The 17,619-nt window shown below is 38.8% G+C and overlaps 1 pseudogene across 1 annotated transcript in view; it reads right to left on the bottom strand.

The window, feature by feature from the left end:
• LOC149217682 (protein NUCLEAR FUSION DEFECTIVE 4-like) overlaps window positions 1-15,658 on the bottom strand; it is a 283,964-nt pseudogene extending 268,306 nt beyond the window's left edge. The window contains exons 1-2 of the transcript XR_016250688.1: window positions 15,383-15,658; window positions 13,499-13,696 (exon numbers count right to left, since the gene is read on the bottom strand). The product of XR_016250688.1 is annotated as a protein NUCLEAR FUSION DEFECTIVE 4-like (transcript). The remainder of the gene's footprint in view (window positions 1-13,498; window positions 13,697-15,382) is intronic.
• Window positions 15,659-17,619: the final 1,961 nt, after the last annotated feature.

Genomic DNA, 17,619 nt, shown 5'->3' with positions numbered 1-17,619 from the left:
TGAAGACTTATGCGATCAGTTGTGAAGAAGTTTGGCCCTGTAAGATGTTTGATGAAATACTTGAAGAATAACAAAGGTCCAGGAAGGTCGAAGTACGTTACTATATGATGCAGATAGGAGTTTAGAAGCTACAACAAATCTCCAAGGAAGAGCATGTAGTCGATGAATTGATGAGCATTTTTTACACAAGTTCAACCTTGTGGTTTTGCCTCCATGTTTCAGAGGGAGTGAGGATATCGTCCCTGATTGAGTGAGAGTGAGGATGGACACTGTATTCTCCATGTGTCATGCACTATGGCCAGAACTAACAGCCGTAAGCCTAGTGAAGTTGTCTTATGTCACTTATATCATCAAGTAATTATACATAGAAAATCTCAACTATAATGCAATAATAACCATAGGATCATAAAAAGACAGCCAAACACAATAAGAGACACAAGACTACCCTAAGAAAACCCAGCCAACTCTTCTTCTAAGGAGAATTCAATCTTCAGTAATCTTTACATTATAAATTGTCTAGAAACTTGTGCCAACTTCCAAGAACAAAATACCAGTCAATCCTGGTCAAGGAGAGAGAAAATTTGACTTCTGTTAGCTTAGTCAAATCTGGTCAACAAGTTGATTTCTGTTCTGTTCTTCTGATCAACAGTGGTCAAAGGAGGCAAAATTTCAGCCATGCAACTTCCTCAAATAATTCGGTCAAACTGTCACATTTGACCTACAGTCAACCCTAGTCAAACAGATTCGGTCAACATCCAGATTTCAACCCAGAAATTTGGTCAATGTTCAGTCAAAGCTGCCTAGAATATTCACTCCAATAATCAATCAAAGATTCAGTCAAAGCAGCCCAAAAAATGTTGGTCAACGAGTCAAACTTCTCTTTCAAATTTCAGTGGTCAACTTTAGACTTTTGTTGCTCCTTCACACATGTGAATAGATAACTTCTTGTTGTTATGAGTGATCCAAATTAGTGCCAAGTGAGGAGATCGAATTGTCTTATTTATAGTGGTTAAATAGGTGCCCTTAGGCTTAGGCTTCTTAGAGCCTACATAGACTATTAAAAATTGAATTTTTATTTTAATAATTATAATTTTTTTTTGTTGATTTGGAAGGCTCCTTGACATGCAGGAATACTTCCTGTTGCTACAAAAATCAACAGCAGTTGTATGCATAACTTACATCATCAACTAGATTCCAACTAGTGAAATTCCAGGTATGACTCCGTATGAGCAATGGTATGTCTCCATATGAGCAATGATATGTCTCCAGCCATCAATTATGCGTATTAGAATTTCTAGATCAAGTGCATAGACCCATATTCCCAACACAAAGCAAACGAATTGGAACCCAAAAGTCATTGTTGTATTGTGGTAGGTGTTAGTTTCTGAGTAGATCGGACAGGTGTTCTAGTCTTTAGGGTGTCTAAGAGGCTAAGGAGCACGGGAGGATAATTATCTCCAAGACCAAGAAAAAGTTTCAAAGGAAAATGCCTTAATTAGGTTCATTAGCCAATTATTAAATATTTTCATAAGTCTAACTTAGAAAAACTGGTTTATTAAATCAAATTAATTGAGTTAAATCAATTTTGCTCTAGAGACTTCCAAAAAAGTCACTTGATGGGGTCATCTTAGCCATTGATTGCGATTAGATCATGGTCATTGATTTGTCAACGAGAGATTATAAGAGCAAATTGATGGGTCAATTGGAGCAATCATCAAGGAGTTAGAATTACCCAGTTTGCAATGATAGCAAGGTTGCGATATGAGTGAGGGAGACAATGTTAAAAGGGTTTCGGAAGAGAAGATTGGGGAGAAAATTTTCGAAGGAATTTCTCAGTGATTTCCAATGGAAGGAAGGAGGTCAATTTCGTAGCAGACGATAGGCCGAGTTCAACAATGCAAATTGCCAAAGTGCATTTTTTGAGGCAGTGCAAATAGTCAAGATCAAGTTTCCAATTGCAAGAGTGAATTGCAGGAAATTCGTGTGATTGTTGGAAGGTTCAAATTCCTGTAGGTGGATTACAGAAAAGAGTCAATTTGTCTTACGGAGGAAGATTTTGTGATTTCCAGATCGATTTGGTGAAGAGGAAAATATTTACCAGAGCTTTGCCAATGAGAGGCACGCAGATTGTAATTCTCAATTTTCTCTGAAGATTAATAATAAAACCCTCATCTGCAGAACTGGTTCTCCCCACATTGGGGTTTCTCCAAAGCCAATTTGTACAAAAATACTATTGTCAATTATTTTGTGTATATGCATTATTTCTCAGTTCTTGAAATTATTTGTGAAAATTGCAATAGTGATCTAATTTTTATTTGCCGTAATTAATTTTGGAAGAGAAATAATCTCTAGTAGATAGAAGATTAAATTATAGTTGATGCAATTAAGGAAATTTCACATGGTATCAGAGCATATTAGCGCAAAGGGTTTGCAGGAGTAAATCAACGCATGGCACAGGAAGAGAAAGTCAAGGGTTTGTAACCCATATTATTTTTCTTTAGATTTTGAGTTTCGCAATATTTGCATATTTTCAAATATGGTCGCAACAGGTTTGAGAGATCAGGAGAGATTGGATGGAGCCTCCAACTTTGGTGTTTGGAAAGCCATAATGTCTTTTCTATTGGACGAGTTTAGACTAAAGGAGTATGCGACTATTGTGTAGCTATACTGACTTATCCACGACAAATGGCAACCTACAAAAAGGAGAATGCCAAAGCCAAGAGGATTATCCTTGATGGAGTCAAGGACCATATAGTCCCTCATATCACAGAAAAGGACACAGAGAAGGAGATATGGGATGCAATTGTCAATCTATATAAGAATCCCACAGAAATAGGAAATTGATTTTATGAGAAAAGTTGAGGACCATCAAGATGAAAAGGGGTGAAGACCTGGTTTCCTACCTCACCAAAGTTCGACTTGCCAGAGATGAACTGGTTGCAATAGGAGATAAGTCAAGTGATGTTGAGCTAGTGCGAGTAGCCCAAAATGGGTTCTCTAAGCAGTGGGATGTCTTTGTCCAAGTTATCAATGGACAAGACCAATTGTCGAGTTAGGGTTGCCTATGGAGTGATTTCACTCAGGAGGAGCCTAGACTTAGCTTGGTCAGCGATAGTAGTAGCAACAGCGATAAAACTCTGAAGGTTGAAAAGGGAACAGGAAAATGTAGCCCCTAGCAGGTAAAGGGAAGGCGAAGAAGGGTTCTAACAAGGATCAAGCTCAAAAGGAGAAAAGAAGAAGAAATATTTGAGTAAGGTCAAGTGTTTTGGTTGCAGTTAGCTAGGACACTATGTCAGCCAATGTCCTAACCAGAAGAAGGGAGAAAAGAAGGCGAAGCAGCAAATAGCAGCTTCAACGGACATTGAGGATTTGTTTTCAAGACTAGAGGACAAATTCGCTCTTATAGCTTGCCACTCTAGCTCTACGTCCACAAGTGTCTGATATACCAACAGTGGAGCATTAGCACATATGGCAGGGTTAGAGAATATTTCTCCAGATATAAGAAAGAGGAGATGGACTTCCAAATACAGATGGGAAACAAGACCAAATGTACTCCAGTTGGGAGAGGTACCATCAACATTCAGAGGGAGTCAGGTAAGAGTACCAACATTACAGATGTGCTACATGTGTCAAGTTTAGGCATGAACCTGATTTCAGTTTCTGCTGTTGAAAATAATACCAAGGAGAGGTGTTACTAGGCATTTATCCCTTTTATCCTAGTAGACACATTAATGACTTTTATCTTGGTGACATTTATGAGTTATATTAATGTCATGGATGGAAGAGATACTTAAAAGTGGTGTACCATGTATTTTTCTAATATTAAAGTCACTTGCACTTTATAAAGTGACTTTATGTGTAAAGTACTAAGTGTACTTTTCTAATATTAAAGTCACTTGCACTTTATAAAGTGACTTTATGTGTAAAGTACTAAGTTCACTTTTCTAATATTAAAGTGAGTTGAGAAAATCACTTTATGAGAAAATTAGAAAAAGGTATACAACTTGAAAAAGGTACTAGGAGGCTTTTAAGTAATGGGGCCAATGTATGAGGGGGGTCATTTGGGAAAAGTGATCTCAACCACACATCTTGAGATTTGGAGATTAAATCTCAACCATTGAATCCTAGGGTTAGGGATTCAATCTTTTCCAAAAGACAAAAGGAGAAAAGGGAGGCTCATTCCTCACTTCACACTTGAGAGAAGGAGAAGAGAAGAGGAGAAGAGAATTTCAAGGAGAGTTTGCAGCTTGAGGAGGAGAGCTCGAATTCCTAGGAAAAGGAGGCAGCTACACCAACACAGAAATCGAGAAGCAAGGCAGCCATAGAAGAACGTGAAAATCAAGGCATAGAGAAACATGAATTTCAAAGCTATGGGCTGTACAATTTGAGTTAGCTGCATGCATTCCAAAAATTCTGGGCACAAAATTCTGAGAAGGGACAATGCAGAAATCGAGGCACAGTCAGCGCAGATTTCAGGTCTGTTTACAGCACAAATTTCAAGGAAGTTGTGGCACAGAAATTGAGACAGACAGCACAAAAATCGAGGTTGTTATGCACAGATTTCGAGGCTATTGCAACACAGATTTTGTGGTTGTTTTCTGAGCACAGAAATCAAGGATTTGAGCAGTGGATAAGTGCAGAAATTTCTGGGCATGAAATTTTGTAAATTTGGAAATTATTTCAGTGGGCACAAATTTCCAGAAATTGCATTTAAAGCTTCAGATAAAGGGAGATGAGTACTGTGGTTATTTTATGTACTTGACTAATTTCTCAAGCAATAAAATCCTCCTTTGAAGACTGGTTTTCCCTAAAAGGCTGTGGGGATTTTCCGGGGTCACTTTGACCAAAAATAAGTGTCTCTCACGCTTGAATACTTGCATAAATTTTAATTTAATTACAGCTGTTAGGAAATGTGAAAATTAGTAGAAACACTCATTAAATGTTTACAATGAATGCATACTGAAAATTATATCAGCATGACAAAACATGTGGGTTGGGTCAAATAAACACTTGCAAAATTGTAAATTGGGCTTGGGGTGCAGATCATTAAATTTCTACATGGTATCAGAGCTTAGTTGAGCCAAGTTGAGGCTCAGATCTACATTTTCAATCAGCTGATTAAGAGGGCAGCAAGCTACCAAAGTCTTCAAACAGTGAACCATACCTTTGAAACTTTGCTAGAAACCCAAAGATTTTAGTGGTTCAGAGGGAGAGTGGTTCTAGCTTCTAGTTTTGCTTCATTTGGTTGGTTGTGGGGTCATGGCTACTGGGTTGAGAGTAGAGGACAGATTGGTGGGGCCTGAAAATTTTGGCCCATGGAAAGAGAGGATCATGCTTTTACTGGAGGATGTGGAAGTGTGGGATATTGTACGAGCAGTTGTACAACCGCCCACTGATCCAACTCTATTGGTAGAGTTTACTAAGAAAAATGTGAAGGCAAAGAGGATCCTTCTAGATGCCATCAAGGATCATCTATTCCCTCATGTTTCAAGAATGACATATGCATATCAGATGTGGGAGTTCTTAATCTCTTTGTATCAAAGTTCTAATGAGAACAGGAAGATGGTGTTGAGACAAAAATTACGCAACACCAAGATGACCAAGACTGACAATGTTACATCTTTCCTCACCAGAGTCTCACAGATGAAAGATGAGTTGGTTGTTGTTGGAGAGACTATTCCAAAGGAACAGTTGGTTCGCATTGCTTTAGAGGGGTTCACCGAGAAGTGGGGTAGTTTTATCCATAGCTTGGTGGCTAGAGAGAATTTTCCTAGATGGAGGAGGATGTGGGATTATTTCCTTCAGGAGGAGATCAGGAGAAGCAAGCGCAGTGCCATCAAGAGTGGTGGGGGAGGTGAAGAGGAGAATGTTGCTCTTGTGGCAAAGGGAAAGAGGACAAAGAAGATCAAGAAGGGGTCTTCTAGTGGAGCAAAGCAGGATAAGGGGAAGCAGAAGGCTAAGGAGAAGGACATGAGCAAAGTGAAATGCTTTGCTTGTGGGAAGATGGGTCACTATGCCGTACAGTGTCCCAACAAGAAGGGTAAGAAGAAACAAGGATTTGCAGCTACAGCAAATGTGGATGAGTTTGCAGCTATGTTTGACTCAGAGTGTGCTTTGGTGGTGAGTTTAGCCACTCATGTCACATCTTCACGTGCATGGTTCATAGACAGTGGAGCATCTTGCCATATGACTGGAGTTAGAGAGCACTTCACGAGCCTTTTGGAGGATGACATTGACTTGGAGGTTGTGCTTGGCGACAACTCCAAAGTCAAGGCGGCAGGTATGGGGACAGTTTCATTTCAGAGGGAGTCATTACCCCCTTTGAAGGTGACAGATGTTCTTTATGTTCTAGGGTTGAAGAAGAGTTTGATATCAGTTTCCATCTTGGAGGACAGGGGGTATGAGGTACTGTTCTGAAAGGGACAAGTGTTATTGTATCCTAGAGGATCCAGTATCAAGTATGCTTGTGTGATTGGAGCTCGCAGTGGGAGACTATACAAACTCATGTTTCAGCCTCTTCGAGCTATGGTGGCTCAAACCAGTAGTAGTGGTTTATGTGAGTTGTGGCAGGAGGATGACCCACTTGCACCATGGAGCTTTCAGGATGTTGAGGGAGATGGTTACCGGGTTGCCAGACTTCAGCACTGATCATCATGATGTGTGCAAGGGGTGTGCTTTGGGAAAGTACACCAAGACACCTTTCCAGAGTAGTGACAGTAGAGTTGCAGGTGTCCTTGATTTGATTCATTCTAATGTATGTGGTCCCATGTCCCATGTCTCATTGAGTGGATATGAGTACTATGTGACATTCATTGATGACCACTCCAGGAGGACCTGGATTTACTTTTTGAAGACCAAGGATGAGGTCTTTCGACGATTCCAAGAGTTTAAGGCTCTTGTGGAGAACCAGACAGGGAGGAAGATCAGGGTGTTGAGATCAGACAATGGGGGAGAGTACACTTCAGTAGAGATGAGAGACTTTTGTGGGAGTGTCAGCATAAAGAGGGAGCTCATTGTGCCTTATAACCCTCAGCAGAATGGGGTGGCAAAGAGGAAGAATAGGACCATTGTGGTTGCAACTAGAGCAATGCTACATGATCAGAGTTTACCTTTCTTCTTATGGGCTGAGGCGGTTAGCACTGTTGTTTATTTGCATAACTGGAGCCCACACAGAGCTTTGGGGAACAAGACTCCTGAGGAGATATATACCAGCAAGAAGCCAGAAGTTGGGCACATCAAGATTTTTGGGTGCCTTACATATTCACATGTCCCTGAGGAGAAGAAGATAAAGCTAGAACCCACAACAGAGAGAGGTATATTGATGGGTTACAGCGAGACCAGCAGAGCCTACCGCATATATACCTTCCTGCACAGAGGAAGATTGTCTTGAGGCAGGATGTGAGATTTGAGGAGGAGAGGGCTTTGAGGAGGTCTCGGGAGATTGATCAAGTAGAGCAACAGGCTCCTCAGCAGGGGGCCACACCACAGGTTTCAGGAGCATCAGGTGGTACACCAAGATCAGGAGGTTCACCTTCTTCAAGGGTGATAGGTTCACAGAGCATCGCTTTCCCTGGTACTAGATCACCTAATGCAGGTTCTTCAGGCATGGTATCTCAGATTTCAGGATCTCCTTTGGTTAGTACAGAGCCTTCCTCGCCAGGAGGAGAGGCACCAGATGAGGATTTTCCCATACCTCCACATGAGACTACTGCAGGGAAGAGGAAGCCAAGATGGCTTCAGGAGACCCTGAAGGAGGCTCAAGAGGCAGTGGGGAGACCCAAGTGGTCAGTGAGGGAGAGCAAATCACCATAGAGGTTGGGTGGCTTCATGGCAGACATTGTAGAGACAGAGCCATCTTGTTTTGAGGAGGCCGCTAGACAGCAGATCTGGAGGGATGCCATGATGGAGTAATATTCTTCTATCATGAAGAATAATGTCTGGGGGGTAGTGCCACATCCTTATGGGAAGTCAGTTGTGAATTCTAGGTGGCTCTACAAGATCAAGCATGATGCAGATGGCAGCGTTGAGAAGTTCAAAGCTCGGTTTGTGGCGTGGGGGTTCTCACATGTAAAGGGAGTTAACTATGAGGAGACCTTTGCACCGGTTGCTCGTTATACTTCCATTAGAGCAATTATATCTATAGCAGCTAAGATGGGATGGCGAATTCACCTGTGAAGACCACCTTTCTCAATGGTGTTATACAGGAGGAGGTGTACATTGAGCAGCCTCAGGGCTTTGAGTTGCATGGGAGTGATTCTCTTGTATGTAGGTTGAAGAAAACCTTGTATGGACTGAAGCAGGCACTGAGGGCATGGTACCAAACGATAGATGCCTACTTGCAGCAGCTAGGTTCAAAGAAGAGTGATGCAAATCCGAACCTACACTTTAGTTTGGTAGGTGACGATCCACTCATTCCGGTATTGTATGTGGACAACTTGTTTATTACAGGGGAGGACAGTCTCATCCAACATTTCAAGAGAGATCTTGCTTCAGATTTTGATATGACTGATATGGGGCTAATGCATTACTACTTGGGGATGGAGGTTTGGTAGGAGGATGGGCACATCTTTGTGGGTCAGGGCAAGTATGCAGGAGATATCTTGAGGAGGTTCCATATAGATGGTTGCAAGCCTATGGCTACTCCTATGATCACCAACTGGAAAAAGCTACATGATGTTGATTCTGAGTTGGTGGATCCCACTTTGTATCGTCAGTTGATCAGTTCATTGATGTATCTGGTCAACACTAGACTGGATATTTGTTTTGCAGTCAATACATTGAGTCAATATATGATGGAGCCCAGGAGAGTACACTAGGTGGTTGCAAAACATGTGTTGAGATACTTGCAGGGTACAATGGATTATGGGTTGGACTATGTCAGATGTGATGGGGTCAAATTGATTGGTTGCACAGACTCAGATTGGGCTGGCAGTGTCAGTGACCGGAAGAGCACTTCTGGATGTTGTTTCTCATTGGGCTCGACAGTTGTGTCATGGTTCAGTAGGAAACAAAAGTCAGTGGCGTTGAGCAGCACAAAGGCAGAGTACATGACAGCTAGTCAGGCAGGATGCGAGGCATTATGGACTATTTGGTCAGATGTTGAGACCAACTACAATTTACTGTGACAATTAGAGTTGTATTAAACTCTCTGAGGATCTAGTATTTCGTGATCGGTCAAAGGATATAGACATCAAATACCACTTCATCAGAGACTGGGTCCAACGAGGGGCTGTGAAGCTTGAGTATATGTCTACTGATGAGCAGGTAGCAGACATTCTCACCAAGTCTTTACCAAGAGGCAAGCATGTCTTTTTCAGAGACAGGATGGGAATGTTGAAAATAATACCAAGGAGAGGTGTTACTACGCATTTATCCCTTTTAGCCTAGTAGACACACCACTGAATTTTACCCTAGGTTGCACGAAACGGGGAAACGGGTACGAGTTTCTGAAACGGGAAGCGATACGAAATGCGACCTCCCCAAATTTTGGAAACGCGGAAACGCGAATATATATATATATATATATATATATATATATATATATATATATCTATTAAAAATATTTAAATATATATATATGTGCAATCATAAAGCATAAATGATACATTATAATTTATTACATTTAAACATTAAGATTAAATTTACATCACATTTACTCATGAATGATCACATAATGAAAATAAAAATATCGGAATATCCAAAAGCAACCTTTATTATATATCCAAATCTCAAAATCAGCCTTTATTTATATTAATATATGAGGCTGCAAGTACAATAAAGACTATAAGGATGCAAGAGAGAGATCCAAATCAGGATTTTCTGCATCCACATCCCATTCTTTAGAAGGACCACTGTTGTATTGGGAGTCTCCTCCTACATAGTCGTACGACCTTAGTGCTCTTGATTAAATACAAGTTTCATACCCTAGTACCCTACATGCTCTTGATTATTGGGAGTTTCCCCTGCATAGAGGGCTTGGTTCTCTTGATTAAATACAAGTTCCATACCATAGTACATGATAAAATCCAATGGAAACATTGCAATCCCCCCAATCCTGAAATCCTGAAAAACAGACAAGTCTGTTGGATTTTGAGTGAGATCTAAAATTCTACTTCCTCCATATGAAATCCAATGAGGGTGAAACCACTCTCAAACATACTGAGTCATTTCATGGTAATGCTAAAAATTTAAGTAAAATGATGAAAATGAAAAATAAAGGAGAATATCACTTCTACTTTAAGAATTTAACATTACCATGAACTGCATATCAAACTAGGGCAAAAATTCACTTTTATAACTTTAGACATGCATCTAGAAGCAACTAGAAGTCACTAGCATACCCTAAAAATAAATTTAAAAACAAATTTAAAAAATAAAAATAAAAAAAAACACAAGTAAATGCTGAAACGTGGGTCGTACGGCCGTGAAACGCATTTCCGGCCGTACTGGCCACGTTTCAGTTTCGTGAAACGTGGCAGTACGGCCGGAAACGCGTTTCACGGCCGTACCAAACACGTTTCACCGTTTCATACCAGTTTCCGTATGGAAACGTACCCCTGCCCCACGTTTCCTGCAACATAGATTTTACCCTGGTAACATTTATGAGTTATATTAATGTCATGGATGGATGAGATACTTAAAAGTGGTGTACCATGTACTTTTCTAATATTAAAGTCACTTGCATTTTATAAAGTGACTTTATGTGTAAAGAACTAAGTGTACTTTTCTAATATTAAAGTCACTTGCACTTTATAAAGTGACTTTATGTGTGAAGTATTAAGTTCACTTTTCTAATATTAAAATGAGTTGAGAAAATCACTTTATGAGAAAATTAAACAAAGGTATACAACTTGAAAACAGTACTAGGAAGCTTTTAAGTAATGGGACCAATGTATGAGGGGGATTATTTGGGAAAAGTGATTTCAACCATTGAATCCTAGGATTAGGGATTCAATCTTTTCCAAAAGACAAAAGGAGAAAATGGAGGCTCATTCCTCACTTCATACTTGAGAGAAGAATAATAGAAGAGGAGAGGAGAATTTCAAGGAGAGTTTGCAACTTGAGGAGGAGAGCTCAAATTCCTAGGAAAAGGAGGCAGCTACACCAACACAGAAATCAAGGAGCAAGGCAGCCATAGAGGAGCATGAAAATCGAGGCAGAGAGAGACATGAATTTCGAGGCTATGGGTTGTACGATTTCTAAGGAGTTAGTTGCACGCATTATGAGAATTCTGGGCACAAATTTCTAAGAAGGGGCAGCGCAGAAATCGAGGCACAGTCAGCGCAGATTTTAGGGTTGTTTACAGCATGAATTTTGAGGCAGTTGTGGCACAGAAATCAAGACAGACTGCACAAAAATTAAGGTTGTTTATGCACAGATTTTGAGGTTGTTTTTGGCACAGAAATCGAGGTTGTTGCAGCACAAATTTCGAGGTTGTTTTCTAAGCACAGAAATCAAGTAGTTGAGCATGAAATTTTGTAAATCTGGAAATTATTTCAGTGGGCACAAATTTCCAAAAATTGCATTTAAAGCTTCAGCTAAAGGGAGATAAGTACTGTGGTTATTTTTATGTACTTAGACTAATTTCTCAAGCAATAAAATCCTCCTTTGAAGACCAGTTTTCCCCAAAAGGCTGTGGGGTTTTTCTGGGGTCACCTTGACCAAAAATAAGTGTCTCTCATGCTTGAATGCTTGCATAAATTTTAATTTAATTACAGCTGTTAGGAAATGTGAAAAAATAGTAGAAGCACTCATTAAATGTTTACAATGAATGCATACTGAAAATTATATCAGCATGACAAAACATGTGGGTTGGGTCAAATAAACACTTGCAAAATTGTAAACTGGGCTTGGGGTGCACATCATTAAATTTCTACATATGCACTACAAGACAAGGGATATGATGTCTATTCCGTGGGGTAAAAAGTGGAAGAAGGTCAAACATATTGGAGCAAGGAGCAACAAGTTGTACAAGTTGCAGTTCGATTCTCCAAAGGCATTGATTAGCAGCAGCAATAGCAGTAGCAGAAACATGAGAGAGTTATGGCATAGGAGGATGGGTCACCTACATCATGGAGCACTCAAGTTGCTTAGGGAGACTGTGACAGAGTTCCAGAATTGAGCATGAAACATGACAATGTGTGTAGAGGGTGCGGGCTTGGGAAATTTGCAAAAGCAGCATTCCTAAGTAGTGACAATAGAGCCAGTGATGTTTTTCAACTGATACACTCAGATATATGTGACCTGTGTCAGTAGAGCCAATGGCATGCTTTAGTTGATACACAAATATATGTGCCTCATTGTTGACATGTTGTTCAACACAATCACAGAGACTCCTCCCTTACTAACCAGGACATAACCAAGCTTCCTCAAGATGATTTGTTGTGCCAGAACAAGGAAAAGATAGGTGTCTAGGTAGGGCAGTATCACCTCCACCGAAACTAGAAGAAAAAAAAAATAGGGTGGAATCACCTACACCGAAGCTAATCAAAAGGAAGGGGTCTTAAAACCCCCTTAGGCTTAAGAAATCGGAGATATTCCAATCCAAATCAATGATGAACAATTGATTCCAACTTTCCTTTATTTATAGATTTCCCCACAGAGTTTCTCAAATGTAAGGGGTGGCAATGCAATCCCCAATTGGGCTTTTATGCCCCAGCCGACCCAAAATTCACCCAATGTTGCCTCAAACATTGGAAAATTTGGTTTTCCCCTTTTATCAAGACTATAGCCTACAGGGTTGGATAGGCTACTCCATCCTCCCTTGGCCAATTAATCAATTGGGGACATTACATGTTTGAATGCTTGGCTCCTTGCTTTTAAGTTTTATTTGTATGTGAATTCCTTTTACATTGCTGTTGTTGTGCTCATATCAGAGGATATGTAATGCCAACACTGAACAGACAGGATGAGAAGGCATTCCCTGTCACAGTTAGGGGCACCGTACATGATTGTTGTAAACTCTAAAGTTCCTTGCAGATTATGTTCCTGATTGGTGAACTCTGAGAATGGATTTGGAAAAGAAATCAAGCTATTATGGAATGATTGTGCAGTTGTGGATGAGATAGCTAACTTGATGCCGGAGAAGAAGCAGTGAAGTAACAGATGAGATATGCAGATAGATCAGTAACAATGCCTGGGGCAGTCTCTTGCTGCTATCTGAACAAAATTCAGTGGCCATCAGACCATATTTTTGCTGTTTTACTAGTCAGATTTAGCTTATTCTTTGAGAAAGAATTTCGATATTGAAAGACACTGGTTTCAGTTCAATATTTACATTTGCTCTCTCAATTCTACAAAGCATCATTATAAGTTTGATTTCAAGCAGATCTGAGCGCCTTCTATCAGAAAAGTGAGTGCAGAAGGCTCTTGGATGAAATTATAGCATTCAAATTTACTATTGGCACAGTTTTATCAAGATACATTGCATTTTCAAAGCAACCGTGTTCTCAAAAGTTAGAGAAGTATTTAAGCAGAGTTCAAAGCCGGAATAAATTACCATAAGGATCATTGCTGCTGACAGAGAAAGCCATCTATCGAACTGCAGGCAACGCCCTTTTCTTCTTGAACCATTCATGATATTTCCATTTTTCTTTGGTGTTAATGTCATTTTCATGTGCAGATGAGCAGATCCACAAGAACAAAAAAGCTGGAAACTGTGTTGTCTTCAAATGGCATTGTAATTGACACGGCCTTGCTGCATCCAAAAAGCCAAAAAAACAAACAACAAAAAATGAGCCATGTCGTTTCCTTTGATAACTTTCACTCGAAGCATGATTCAGAATAGGATGACATGAGAATGAGTAAAAGAAATTGAAATTTGATAGACAAAACTACCAAATGTCCTGTTAAAGATGCAAGGAAAAGAAGCTAGATGCAGAGTAAAGTTTCGTGTATTCGTCTGATGGTAGTTGTGAAATTCAAAGAAAATTTTCATCTCAGTCACTTCCAAAATCAACTAGCACGAATAGCTTTGCATCTATATGCTTGTAAACATAGTTGATGCAAATGAGGAAACATTCAAGAAGGTCCAAACAACACTGAAATTGTTAAAAGATCATCATGTCTAAGAGACAATTAGATTGACAGATAGATAGCTTTTATCAAGCCATCCACAACACCGAGTGGCCATATGCGTCAAAAAGGTTTACATACTACGCAACATATTTCAGACATACAACTATAGTATCCACACGCTTCATCCTGTTCTAGAAGCCCTTTGATTGTCAGAGAACCCTTCGAACGCCAAATCAGGAATTCCTAATGTCCAAGGGGATCAGGATTCTTTTTTTCTTCACATTAGAAAATTCAACTGTTATGTTAGTGCAACTGTCAAATGTATTGTTACCGCACAAACTCTAGCTTAGATGTAAAAGTCATAACCACAACAGGACAGCTTACATTCAATTAGCAGGCCAACCACACACTGTCACCTAATCCTGAGGGAGAATTTCTATGGTCAATCTAGGTAAACTCGTGTATAGAAGTGGGGAGTCAATTAGCTTGGATTAATTATGAATTATTAACAAAACAACCAAATTTGTCTTATGGCGTGAAAATTAAAGTATACAAAAAGATTGCCTAATTAACACGTATCAAGATTGTGAATAATATGTATTTTCGCAGTTTAGTGTTCAAGAAATGATATAGAGACTATCTCAGACCCATGGGTACGATATGAACGTTGAAATTGTGAAGTTTGAGGTTGAACTTCTTAATTTCCAATATTTGAAATGTCATCATTTGTGTGAACTCAAAATGTATATCGTCGATCTTTGCAACCTCGATGTGCGTATCATAGTGGGGTTTAGATGGGTTGAACTAGTGCCCATGTTCAATGATGCATCACCCCATAACCACCAAGGCTGGAGAACGCACCCCACTTCGTGTTTCCTTTGGTGCAAATTATTCATGATTCATGTAAATGATGATTAATGGAACAAAATAACACACGTATTCTAAAGTTAAGTTACAGTTTCATTACTGATGGGGTACATTTAGTTTTTGAGTATCTGTTACTGAGGAGGAGGAAAAAAACGGAGATAGAGAGTATGAAATGCAATACTAATTTCAAGAACAAATTCAAATATTTAGAGGAATCCAATCCCCAGACATGAAATAAAAGCAAATAGCCTGAAGATATAAGAATCTTCACAATCAATCAAGCTAAAACAATGGCGTTATAACAGATGCGTAATCCAAACTGGTGCACAGGCTATATTCTATAAATGACACGTTGTGTAACTTCATCCGATAAACCCTAAACTCTATCCAGCAGAAGACTTTTTTGTGAGAATACCAACAATATAAATCAGATTGAAAGTTGTCTATAAAAGAAAAACAATTACCGATGATGGCTATTTTGAGGGAGTCTGCATGATACCTTTCTTGCTCAAATCCCAGCCTGGATGAAGAATTCCCCTGAACCCATGGCATGCCACCAGATCTGGATCCATTTCTTACTAAATATCGTGAATATAAAATGTGTTTACGCTCCTGCTCGATGGGACGACAGCAGCACGTTTAACGATGTGACCTTCCGATAAGTTGCAAGTTGACCCATTCTAAAAGGCTGAACTTCGTCGAGAAGTCCATTTCCAGACACACCCGGTTGGACAAAAACCGACCATTTTCCTCGCGTATTCCGATGCCCTAAATCACGTGTAGACGGGAGCAAGAAATTCATCACGCAGGTAAAAGAATAATATCGTACAAAATAATGGACCATATGATACAAATGCCATGTATTGATTTTTCTGGGTAGCTGAACCCTTGTCTTACTGCTTCAGTCAAACCACACATTACTGTACTTATAATGAAATAGGTGATTTTCGAGTATCTAGTATGTCATAAAATTGTTTCTGTTTGGTTAAGAGCTTGTCTTCTTAGGCCGTACAGAAACAAGTTAACGAACCAAGACCTAGAAGCATCTAGGATGAGTGAAAGCGTGCCCCTTACAGACCCACTTAGAAGCATCTGGGATGAGTAAAAACGTGCCCCTTACAGACCCACCAATGGGTTAGATGAATCACCCTGCATTCGAGAATAATAACCATAGATGAATATCATCACTATTAATTTGACAACTAAATTATGATAAATTTTCTCACTTAAAAAAAATTATTATTTCCACAAACATTTTACTTTATATGTGACTAATTATTTTAATTTTATACCGTTTATAATTAATTATATTCTTAGAACTTTTTAAAATAAAGCGCAAAAGTATATTGAACACCTAATCATTATGATGCACTTCTTCCTATAGATTACTAAATCATACAAGATTACATTAATATTAATTTAACTAGTGACTCATGGGAACGGAATCATGGTTTTCTTATTAGTTTTCTAGTTCTTAGTTAAAGGGTTACATTAATATTAATTTAAGTATTAACTTCTCAGAATTGAATGATGGTTTTCTTATTATTAGTTATATAGTTTTCAATTAATTTATAATAGTTTTAGTAAGCTAGGGCTTCACAACATTTGCTCTATAGTTTTGAATTTCAAAGACATTATAGTTTTGAATTTTAAAGAGATTAATAATTTTTGGATAGTCAAGAAATTATGGTTTTATTATTGATTTGGTTTTTTAAATGGTAAATTAATATATATATTTTTGTGGAGATTTAAAAAAAAAAACTAATTTTAACTTCTTCTTTTTTGGCAAAAATAGTTTTATTTTTAAATTTTCACAAAAATACATAAATATATATTTTTCAGCACGAAAAAAAGCTATATATTTGTATTATATTCATAAAAGGAAAAATGTACAGCAATATTTATATAGGAACCACTAGTTAAAGCTGAAAACAGAGGATCAAAGTCTCATAGAGAGGAAAGGTTCAAAAAAACATATTATGTTCTGTGACATATAGTTCATATGGAGAGTTGTCTGCTAATGACACATCAAATAGGTCGAAATTGGTCCAATGAGACAAAGTATATGGATATTTTTCAAAAAAGAAGTCAAAATATTGGGAAACAGAAACATACCAGATAAACATCAATAAATTGAAATTTATGTACCCGGCATGCAATAGTCCTGCATCTGATGAGAGATGTCCTCCACCGTTATCTGCATCCTCCAGGTGCCTTGTGGAATTGATAGGCTCTTTTTTGATAAAGCATCTGTCGTCCAGTTTTTGTCCCTGGCAATGTGGGTAATTGTGTAGTCCTTCCTGCAGCTCCATATAGTCTCTATCTTGTTCAGCCATCCAGAAAGATCGATGTTTTTTATGATATGTTTTGACTGAACATGATCGATGATGACTTTCGAATCTCCAAAAATTTGAATCTTTTGTTTGTCAAGAAAGTCACAAAGAAATAGAAGACCAGCAAGGGCCATAGCTTATGCTTTGGTGTTGGTTCTGGCACCTCCATTCCAATGAATATCGAAAGGTTGACCAGCTTCTGGAATAATGTATACTCCACAGGCGCATGTACCATGTTGAGCTACTCCGTTGAAATATGCGCATGGAATATGTTTGTTATTAATAAAACCAAACCAATGATAAAACTAGAATTTTTTTATTATCTAAAAAATATTAATGCTTTTGAAATTCAAAATTATAGAGCAAATGACCTAAGGCTTATGGCTTGCTAAAGCAATTATTA

This window comes from Pinus tabuliformis, chromosome 1_1, assembly GCF_031772625.1.
Source record: "Pinus tabuliformis cultivar Carrire ecotype Pingquan chromosome 1_1, CPIR1, whole genome shotgun sequence".
Lineage (NCBI taxonomy): Eukaryota > Viridiplantae > Streptophyta > Pinopsida > Pinales > Pinaceae > Pinus > Pinus tabuliformis.
Note: the sequence above shows the minus strand (reverse complement) of the source record. Positions and strands in the feature narration are given on the sequence as shown.